The sequence below is a fragment of the Prionailurus viverrinus genome, chromosome A2 (assembly GCF_022837055.1).
Source record: "Prionailurus viverrinus isolate Anna chromosome A2, UM_Priviv_1.0, whole genome shotgun sequence".
Taxonomy (NCBI): domain Eukaryota; kingdom Metazoa; phylum Chordata; class Mammalia; order Carnivora; family Felidae; genus Prionailurus; species Prionailurus viverrinus.
In genome coordinates, this window is record NC_062562.1 from 97,073,336 (window position 1) to 97,083,695 (window position 10,360).

Genomic DNA, 10,360 nt, shown 5'->3' on the forward strand with positions numbered 1-10,360 from the left:
GACTTGAGTGGAAAGAGATTTCCCAGGAGATTTTTAATTGGTGCAAGAGTCATGTGCAGTGAGACCATGGAACTGGAGGAATAATGTATCATTTTACAGAGATTTGGTCATTGATTCTTTCAGCCACTAATTGAATCAGATGGAGAGAGAAGCCAGTTGACTATTTTGGTAAGGGAAGCTTAGCGTGAGCTGGGGTGTTGGTGGCTGGAGTTCTGTTGAGTTCATATTCTTGCACTCTCGCTAGTCTCCAGTTACCCTTCTGTGCCATAATTTTAAAGAGTATTTCTGTATGTCTAAGATGGGAGCAATAACAGTACCAACTTAATAGGGCTATTGTTTTGTGCAGATGGTGACTAGGGGCCAGGAGGCTGAGGCAGTTTTCCCAAAGTCACACTGCACGGGATGGAACCAGAACTTGAGTCCATTGTTCTTACTGTGTGATCCACATACTGGCCACTGACAGACCTCATCACATTTCTTCAGAATGCTAGGCTGCCTGAACTGCATCCTACTATCAATTCCTTGGCTGTACATCTGCCTCCTTCGTGAGGAGTTAGTTGCCACGCTGTAGAATGTGTGCTGGGTCTCCGTGGGATTCCTTACGGTTTTAGTGATTCCAGATTTAATAGCAGAGCCTCTTGTGGGTGAGTGATGTGTCTCAATTTGGGGAAGTGAGAATCATTGTTTATGCCATTATGACAGGAAAATGCTGAGGTGTCATTTCCTTCATGCATTCTCTTGGTAAACCACCCAAGAGACCCTCTTCTGACTTAAGAAATTCAGGTGTGATTCATGTGACAGTGGTGGTGTTTCTGCTGCTATATCAGCTTCTAAGGTAATTCCAGGTGTTCTGTTCAGGTTCCATCTCGGGTGTGGAAAAGATTTTCTCCATTTGGGGGGCTTACATCTGGGGTTGTCTAGTAGTAGGTGGCCCACAGAATAGAAATGTCCACACTTGGGCAGCTCAGCACTGAGTCCCTTTTCTGCTCTCTTGCCCATGTGCCCTCCCCCCTTTTCTGCTTAGCTCTCCATACCTTTCTTCCCCAACCTCTTTCTCTAGCTCCAATCTTACAATGTTTTGGGGAAAGAAGAAGTAGTTCTGTAAGTGGGCACATTTTCATTCACACTTAAATTAGGAGTTTCTTAGACTCACTAGTTCAGCCTCTTTGAGGGTTGAAAGAAGAAAAGTGGTATTTAGATGTTTAGTGAGAAGCAAAGAAAAGCAGCAGACCAACAGAGGCATTAATGGAGGTAGAACCCTGCCATTTATCAGTATTTTAAGATTGTCAGGAGAGTGCTCTCAATTCTCTTAGTAAATTTCTTTGTAGTTTGTAAATTTATAATGCAAGAACCTGATATTTTCCTCTCCAGGCTCCTATGTTCACACACATCTCCCTGCACCCCAACTTCATTGACTAAACAAACAAATGTACTACCTGGTATCTGTTTCTTCAGATAATGGGATGGTTATTTTAAAATTTATTAGGGCTGAGGTCCATCAGCTACCTCTTCAGAGTCCTTAATTTTTGAGACAAGGCTTGTTCCAAGCAAACTACCTGCAGTTTAGTCCCTGAGACTTAAGCATGTGTCAGTAATAAAATTGTAAATGAGATTATAATTAGCACACACCAGAGACTGAGATTTGGCATTACCTGATATACTTTTCTCAGTAAGTACTTGTCTTTCTGTTTAAAAGCTCACTTGTTGGACGCTGGTTTAAATGATTTTCGAAGCATCTTGTAGAGACAAGCCAAGGTGATCTTTGTAAGTGAAGTACCGTTGCTCACCATGAGCACGTACATGACAGCAGTTTTCAACATATTGGTGATGTGAAGTGTTGTTTGGCTGGTATTTAACAATAATAATAGGAACTTGGCTCTTGTGGTTTAAGGCATTTTGATAGCTGCTTTTTTCATTTTAAGCCAAAATAGGGTTTTGGTTTTTTTGTTAAAGATCAAGTATTCCTCTTTTTCCTTTGACTCTTCTTTTGCCTTTTTAGCTCTTAGATTTCATCTTCAGGAGAGTGTGATGAGGAACTTTGGGAAGAGATTGTGATATAATCAAAATGATGGTGGCATAGAAGTGCAGGGGTTGGGGTGGGCAGGCACAGACCAGTTGGTGGGATGAGCTGCTGTACCCTAAACTTCAGGGACAATGCATAAATGATAGAACTGTAGTATTTGAAATAGGAAGACTTAGCAGTAACAGCATGACACTAGAATTCTCCATCTGGCAAGGTAGAGTTGGAGAGTCAAAAATAGTAAATATTGGTAACAGCTGAGCATGCAGAAAAAAGACAAAGCAGTGATCTCTTCACCATGATTTGGGGAGTCCACAGTAGATCTGTATAGAGTTGGGAGAGTGACGAGTAGGCAGGAAGTGTCCAGGAGTCTTTTGTAAACCCAAGTCCAGTAACATCCTATTTCCCCAGGATCCAGTGAATCTGTGTGGAAAGCAGCATACGGGCCTCGCAGCAGGGAGCTCAGTATGCAGCCCCAGGGAATAAGAAGACAAAGTACTGAGAAGCTTCCAGAGTAAAATCTAACAGTTTTGAAGCTGGTAGGGAACTTAAGAGGCCACCTAGTGCAACCTTCCACTAGGAAAGTTATGGATGTCCATAACTTGAGGGTATTCACAAGGGATGATATCCTTTACAGCATTCCTACCCAGTCAGTCCTAGCTACTTCCTGAGAATTTCCAGCAACAGGTAACTTGCTTTCTCACAAGTTCTGAACATCAGAGATCTTCCTGGGTCTGAAACTACACTCCATTGGGCCTACTCTCATTGTCCTCTGTTGTGCCCTGTGATCAGGAAGACTATAGAAACCTGTCTGTTTCTTTTCCATTAACACCTGTGAGTAGCTGTGTTGACTAATGATAACCAGATCACATGTAGAATGTCAACTCATTTTGAGCATATATTCACCTAAAGATCTTGAGTTTATTCAGTGCTATTAAAATCCTGCCATCTTTAGAAATGCCTGGTTGGCTCAGTTGGTTGGGAGTCCAAATGGATTTCAGCTCAGGTCATGATCCCAGGGTTGTAGGATCAAGCTCTGAATTGGGCTCTGTGCTGAACATAGAATCTACTTAAGATTCTCTCCCTCTGCGCCTCTCCCTCACTAGTGCTCTCTTTCTCTCTCTAAAATAAAAAAGAATCTTTTTTTAATTAAAAAAAAAATGCTGCCCTCTTCAGCATTTGTACAGTAGATTGTTTTAAATGTTAATTCAACATCTTATGTAATTTTCATCTAAAAAAATACTATTTTGTTACTTTGGACCTTGTTAGCTATTTGGAATTTTTTGGTTCTGGATTCTGTCATTTAGAATGTGAAGCATGTCTTTGCTGCTCAAGTGATAAGGAAGTATTTCTTGTAGGTCCTTAGTCAAGTAGACAAGAATGTGAGTGGGATAGAACCAAGGACAGAGGTCTCAGCCCTGTAACAAGGCAGCTCCAGTAATCAGAACTCTTTGAACAAGTATATTAGAGCCATGAATGCACTACCTTTTTTCACTTTCCCCTTGTTTTTCCAGTTTGGCCACAAGGTAATATGAAATTTTGTGATATTCTTTTCTAGGAATACAATACTAGCAAATGCCCTCAAAATGGAAAGTGAAAATATTTTGGTATTTTTGTCCTCACTTGAATCCATGCTGGCTTTTGATGAAGACCTTTAAATTTTATAAGTGCTCACAAACTATTTTTAAATATTTTATTCTTGAATTATGCCAAGTATTCAATGGTAAGCTCACCAGATGATTGTGTGGGAAGCTTAATTCTTTCAATATATTAGAATATTATTCACCTAATTCCACACTTCAGACATCTCTTCTCCACTCAATATAATTGTGCATAAATTTCTAATTCTTACTTCTAGTTCCTTTATGACCACAGGAGGGAAACTTGTACTCCTGTAAATTTCTAGGTGTTTGTGTGCTTTGGTATATTATCTATCTTTGAGTTCCACTTATCTTAATCATGTTTTTTTCCCTTTCTTACTGTAATGGATGGATTGTTTTTTTTTTTTAAGTCTAATTAATATTACTCCATATGCTTCAAGCAGCGATGTGTTTTCCTGTTCTTTCTGCTTAGAGCACATATGTAAAAACCCTTAGAGTTGTGGTGAAGCTGCTTTTATCTCAAGCCATACCATGCTTTAACCTCCTAAAAGGTCCCTTGTCATTCTTGTATTTGACCCTGATTATATACCTACCTTTATTTTCATTGTTATTTTTTGCAGTGAGATGAGCAGAATATACCTTTGGAAGACACCCTATCATCTTCAGACAACGCTGTCTCCTTCCTCAGAATGATGGCTGGGAATTCCATAAGACTTTCTTTCCTTTTTTTTTCTTTTTCATTCTTTCTTCAAATGTTCTTCTAGAGACGAATTCCCTTTCAGTCTCTGGACACAGGACTGTGATATCTTTTCCTGACCATTTTCTGAAACGTGATCTCTTTTGGAGGACACCATATATAGCATAGTGGTTAAGCAACTCAACTTCAGAGTCTAATATGCTAGGGGAACTTGGACAAGTTACATAACCTCCTTGTGCCTCAGTTTCCTCATCTGTAAAATTGGAACAATGGAATCATTTATCATATTTTGTGGAGGATTAAATGAGGTAAAATCTGTAAAATTCTTAGTAACATTATTATTATTTTCTAGGGGCCATTTATGGCCATGCTACCATGGATCCTAGGAATTTAGTTCTGTTCTTCCAATATTCTCATCATCTCCACTTTATTAATCAGTATTCCCCTATTTGAAGTTTTAAAAAACTGCCTGCAGGGATGTAGGTTGTGTCCCACTCAGCTTCAGGGGGCAACACTCACATGAACTTCGCAGGAAATAGTGCCTTCTACTGTGTGCAGTGCGCCCACACCAGTCCTTATTGCTTCCTGAATGACGAAACCATCAGCAAGGCAAAACAAGAATTCCTCAGGTGCCTCTGCCTTCCTCAGAATAAGCTTTATAGAGTATGTCTTCAGATTTGAGATCTACCTCTATAGTATAGAAGCCCTGGAGCCGAACTGGAAAGAGTCCCTGAGGGAAGGTCGGAGTTGATGAGCGTGAACTAGAATGTGGGATATATGGACAGATAGCACCAGCAGTTGGAATTAGATATTTCACCTCCCTTGGGCAAGTTGTCTTCTCCCCAAGTGTGCTTTGATTACCACTTGGTCCCCTCAGCCTTTCACAGTCAGGCCGTGCAGTTGAAGACTTAGGGGATGCTCTATGTTCCACAGTCCTGTTTAGCTGGCTTTGTGTCAATTTCTTAGAATTCTCCAAAAACAATGTGTCTTTATAGGAAATGAGTAAGCCATTATGGTGTTTCTAAGATGTGTTATATTTTTCTGAATCATGTTATGAACACTTTTAACATTAAGCCTGGGTAGGCCTTCTGTTTGTTTTAGGCAGTCTCCATATTTTCCATTGGAAGCCTCCACCTAGAGCAAGGTGTTCTTCATACTCCACAGTGCACCAGTTCAAAGAGATGACAGGTTAGGACTCATCATATTTGCTCTACAACAGTCATTATGCAATTGGATAAAAAATGATGCTTTAGGATTTGTTCTGAAAGCAAGCCTTATCAGCTAATAAGTTGCTGTTATTATTATTAACTCTTAAATGAGTGATGATTTTCCTGTTTTCCCTTTGTTCTGCTTTCTATGTCATTAAACTGGAAAATCGACTTAGTCACTGTATAAGTTGGTAATTTTAACCTTCAATAGAGCTAATAGGTAGCACAAGCCTCTATACCTTGACCACTTATGGTGTCTTAGGAATTTTACAAAGCATACCAAAACCCAGCTCTGAAGTGCCTCTGAAATGCCATTTTTTTGACATGTTCCTAGGGCCTATCCCGGTTTGTAATGTAATTGTACTTCTGGCCATTGAGGGAAACGTAATCCACATGTAATGTCTCCTTTAGCCTGTTGTTATGTGGATTACATTGCTTATTTTTTGAAATGCTGAATCAACTTTTCATCTGTGGAATAAACCCCGTTTTGTCATGGTGTAGAATTATTTTTATAATTGCTGAATTCTATTTTTTAATATTCTTTTGTGTCTATATTCATGAGGAGTATTGGTCTGTAGTTTTCTTTTGTACTCTCTTTTATTATTTTATGTATTTATGTATTTATGTATTTATTTATGTTTTGTTAGAGAAACAAAATATAGTATTTTACTCAGGGTTTCTGATGATGGCACGGTATTAGTTACATAATTAATTTCTTCCATTGCTTAGAAAAAATATTATTTATTTTCTGAATAGGTTTTTGTTTTATTTTTTTTAATTTTAATTTTTTAAAATTTACATCCAAGTTAGTTAGCATATAGTGCAATAATGATTTCAGGAGTAGATTCCAGTGATTCATCCGTGTATTATAACACCCAATGCTCATCCCAACAAGTGTTTATCTTAATGCCTCTTACCCATTTAGCCCTTCCCCCACCCACCCACAACCACTTCAGCAGCCCTAAGTTTGTTCTCTATATTTGAGTCTCTTATATTTTGTCCCCCTCCATGTTTTTATATTATTTTTGCTTCCCTTCCCTTGTGTTCATCTGTGTCTTAAAGTCCTCATATGAGTGAAGTCATATGATATTTGTTTTTCTCTGACTAATTTTGCTTAGCGTGTCACCCTCTAGTTCTATCCACATAGTTGCAAATGGCAAGATTTCATTCTTTTGATTGCTGAGTAATACTCCATTACACACACACACACACACACACACACACACACACACACACAAATACATACTACATCTTCTTTATTCATTCATCTGTTGACGGACATTGGACTCTTTCCATACTTTACCTATTGTCAGTAGCACTGCTATAAACATTGGGGTGCATGTGCCCTTTGAAACAGCACACCTGTATCCCCTGGATAAATACCTAGTAGTGCAATTGCTAGATTGTAGGGTGATTCTATTTTTAACTTTTTGAGGAACCTCCATACTGTTTTCCAGAGTGCCTGCACCAGTTTGCATTGCCACCAACAATGCAAAGGAGATCCTCTTTCTATGCATCCTCACCAATATCTGTTGTTGCCTGTGTTGTTAATGTTAGCCATTCTGACTGGTGTCAGGTGGTATCTCATTGTGGTTTTGATTTGTATATCTGTGATGGTGAGCATCTTTTCATGTGTCTGTTAGCCATCGGATGTCTTCTTTGGAGGAAGTTGATTTTTTTTATTGTTTCCTTCTCTGTGCAGAAGCTTTTTTCTTGATGCTGTTCCAGTAGTTCAGTTTTGCTTGTTTCCCTTGCCTCCAGAGACATGTTGACTAAGAGGTTGCTGTGTCTGAGGTCATAGAAGTTTTTGCCTGCTCTGTCCTCTAGGATTTTGATGGCTTCCTGTCTTACCTAAGTCTTTCATCCATTTTGAGGTTTTTTTTGTGTATGGTGTAAGAAAGTGGTCCAGGTTCATTTTTCTGCATGTTGCTGTCCAGTTTTCCCAACACCATTTACTGAATAGACTGTCTTTGGATATTATTTCCTGCTTTGTCAAAGACTAGTTGATCACATATTTGTGGGTCCATTTCTGGGTTCTCTATTCTGTTCCATTGATCTGTCTGTTTTTGTGCCAGTACCATACTGTCCTGATGATTACAGCTTTGTAATGCATTTTGAAATCTGGGATTATGATGCCTCCATCTTTGGTTTTCTTTTTCAGGATTGCTTTGGCTATTTGAGGTCTTTTTGGTTTCCATACAAATTTTAGGATTGTTTGTCCTAGCTCTGTGGAGAATGCTGGTGTTATTGTGATAGGGATTGCATGGAATATGTAGACTGCTTTGGCTAGTATCGACATTTTAGCAATATTTGTTCTTCCAATACATGAGCATGGAATCTTTTTCTATTTTTTTGTGCCTTTAACTTCTTTCATAAGCTTTCTATAGTTTTCAGTGTATAGATTTTTTTACCTCTTTGGTTAGGTTTATTCCTATGTATTTTATGGGTTTTGGTGCAGTTGTAAATGGGATCGATTCCTTGATTTCTCTTTCTGTTGCTTCATTATTGGTGTATAGAAATGCAACTGATTGCTTTGCATTGATTTTCTATCCTGTGACTTTGCTGACTTCATGGATCAGTTCTAACAGTTTTTTGGGTGGAATCTGTTGGGTTTTCCATATAGAGTATCAGGTCATCTGTGAAGACTGAAAGTTTGACTTCCTCCTGGCCGATTTGGATGCCTTTTATTGCTTTGTGCTCTCTGATTGCTGAGGCTAAGACTTCCAACCCTGTGTTAAATAACAGTGGCGAGAGTGAACATCCCTGTCTTGTTCCTGACCTTATGGGGAAAGCTCTCAGTTTTTCCCCATTGAGGATGATATTTACAATGTGTCTTTCATATATGGCTTTTATGATATTGAGGTATGATCCTTCTATCCCTACTTTCTTGAGGGTTTTTATCAAGAAAGGATGCTGTATTTTGTCAAATTCTTTCTCTGCATCTATTGAGAGGATCTTGTGGTTCTTGCCTTTCTTTTATTGATGTGATGTATCATATTTATTGTTTTGTGGAGACTAAACCAGCCCTTCATCCCTGGTATAAATCCCACTTGGTCGTGGTGAATAATTTTTTTAATGTATTGTTGGATCCGGTTGGCTAGTATCTTGTTGAGGATTTTTGCATACATATTCATCAAGGATATTGGTCTGTAGTTCTTTTTAGTGGGGTCTTTGGTTTTGGAATCAAGGTAATCCTGGCTTCATAGAATGAGTTTGGAAGTTTTCCTTCCATTTCTATTTTTTGGAACAACTTCAAAAGAATTTAACTCTTCTTTAAATGTTTGGTAGAATTCCCCTGGAAAGCCATCTGGCCCTGGACTCTTATTTTTTGGGAGATTTTTGATTATTCATTCAATTTCTTTATTGGTTATAGGCCTGTTCAAATTTTCTATTTCTTCTTGCAGGGTTGCCTTGGTTAAGCATCCAACTCTTGATTTTGGCTCAGATCACGGTCTCATGGTTCATGAATTTGAGTCCTCTGTTGGGCTCTGAGCTGATAGCACAGAGCCTGGTTGGGATTCTATGTCTTCCTCTCTCTTTCTGTCTCTCTGCCCTCAGCCCTCTTTCTTTCTCTCTCTCTCTTTCAAAATAAATAAATAGACTTTAATAAATAAAATAAAATAAAATAAAATAAAATAAAATAAAATAAAATAAAATAAAATAAAATAAATTACAAATGCACTTTCCTAAACATATAGAGGGCTATTCCAATAATCTGTTTCATAGTAAGTGGTAGTAATTTGTGTTTTTGAGTATTTGCTTCATTTCTTGTAAACTCTCAGATTTATTTCTATGGAATTCCTTGTAATACTCCCTTATTATCCTTTTGGTGTCTGCAGGTTCTGTAGTGATACCTAGTTTCATTTGTGATTCCTGATGCTGAAAATTTGTGTCTTTTCTCATTTTTCATTTTTAAGTCTGGTCTTAAGGTTTGTCTAACTTACTGATCTTTGCAAAGAACCAGCTCTTTAGTTCATTGACTTTGTTTTTCTGTTTTCAGTTTCATTTATTTCTACTCTTATTTTGTTGTTTCTTCTTTCTGCGTGCTTTGATATGATCTGTTTGCATTTGGTTCAGTTTATCTTTTGATTTTCCTTGAGAATTCTGACATAAAGATTACTTAGAAGTATGTTGCTCAGTTTTCAAGTGTTTGGAGATTCTCCTGTTATCTCTCTGCTCTTGATTCCAGTTTGACCCCATTGGAGTCAATTCAGTGGAGAAAGAGTAATGCACAAAAAGCACTTGAAAAAAATTCGTCGTTCATTCATGCTAAAAACTATCCAAGAAAGGAATAGAGGGGAATTTATTCCGCTTGAAGAAGAGTATCTATAAAAATGCTACAAGTAACATTATAGTTAATAGTGACAGACTGAATTCTTTCTCCCTAAGATTGGGAACAAAGCCAGGATGTCTGCTGTCAATAGTCTTATTCACTTTGAATTCAAGACTTATTATAAACCTACAGTAATCAAGATGGTTTAGTAGTTCTGTCAAGATAAACATATAGACCAATGGAACAGATTGGAAGTTCCAGAAATAGATGCACACATATGGGGTTCTATATTGATTTTTAACAAAGTACAAAGGCCATTTATTGGAGAAAGATAGTCTTTTCCACAAATGTTGCTAGAACAATTGTATACCTATATGCAAAAGAAAACAACAATAACAACAAAGAATTGATCCATAGATTGCATCATATATAAAAATTAGCTCAAAATGGATCCTAGATCTAAATATAAAATCTAAAAATTTTAAAGTTCTAGAAAGAAACACAGGAAAAATTCTTACTAACTTTGGATCAGGCAAAGATTTCTTAAACTCAATACCAAAA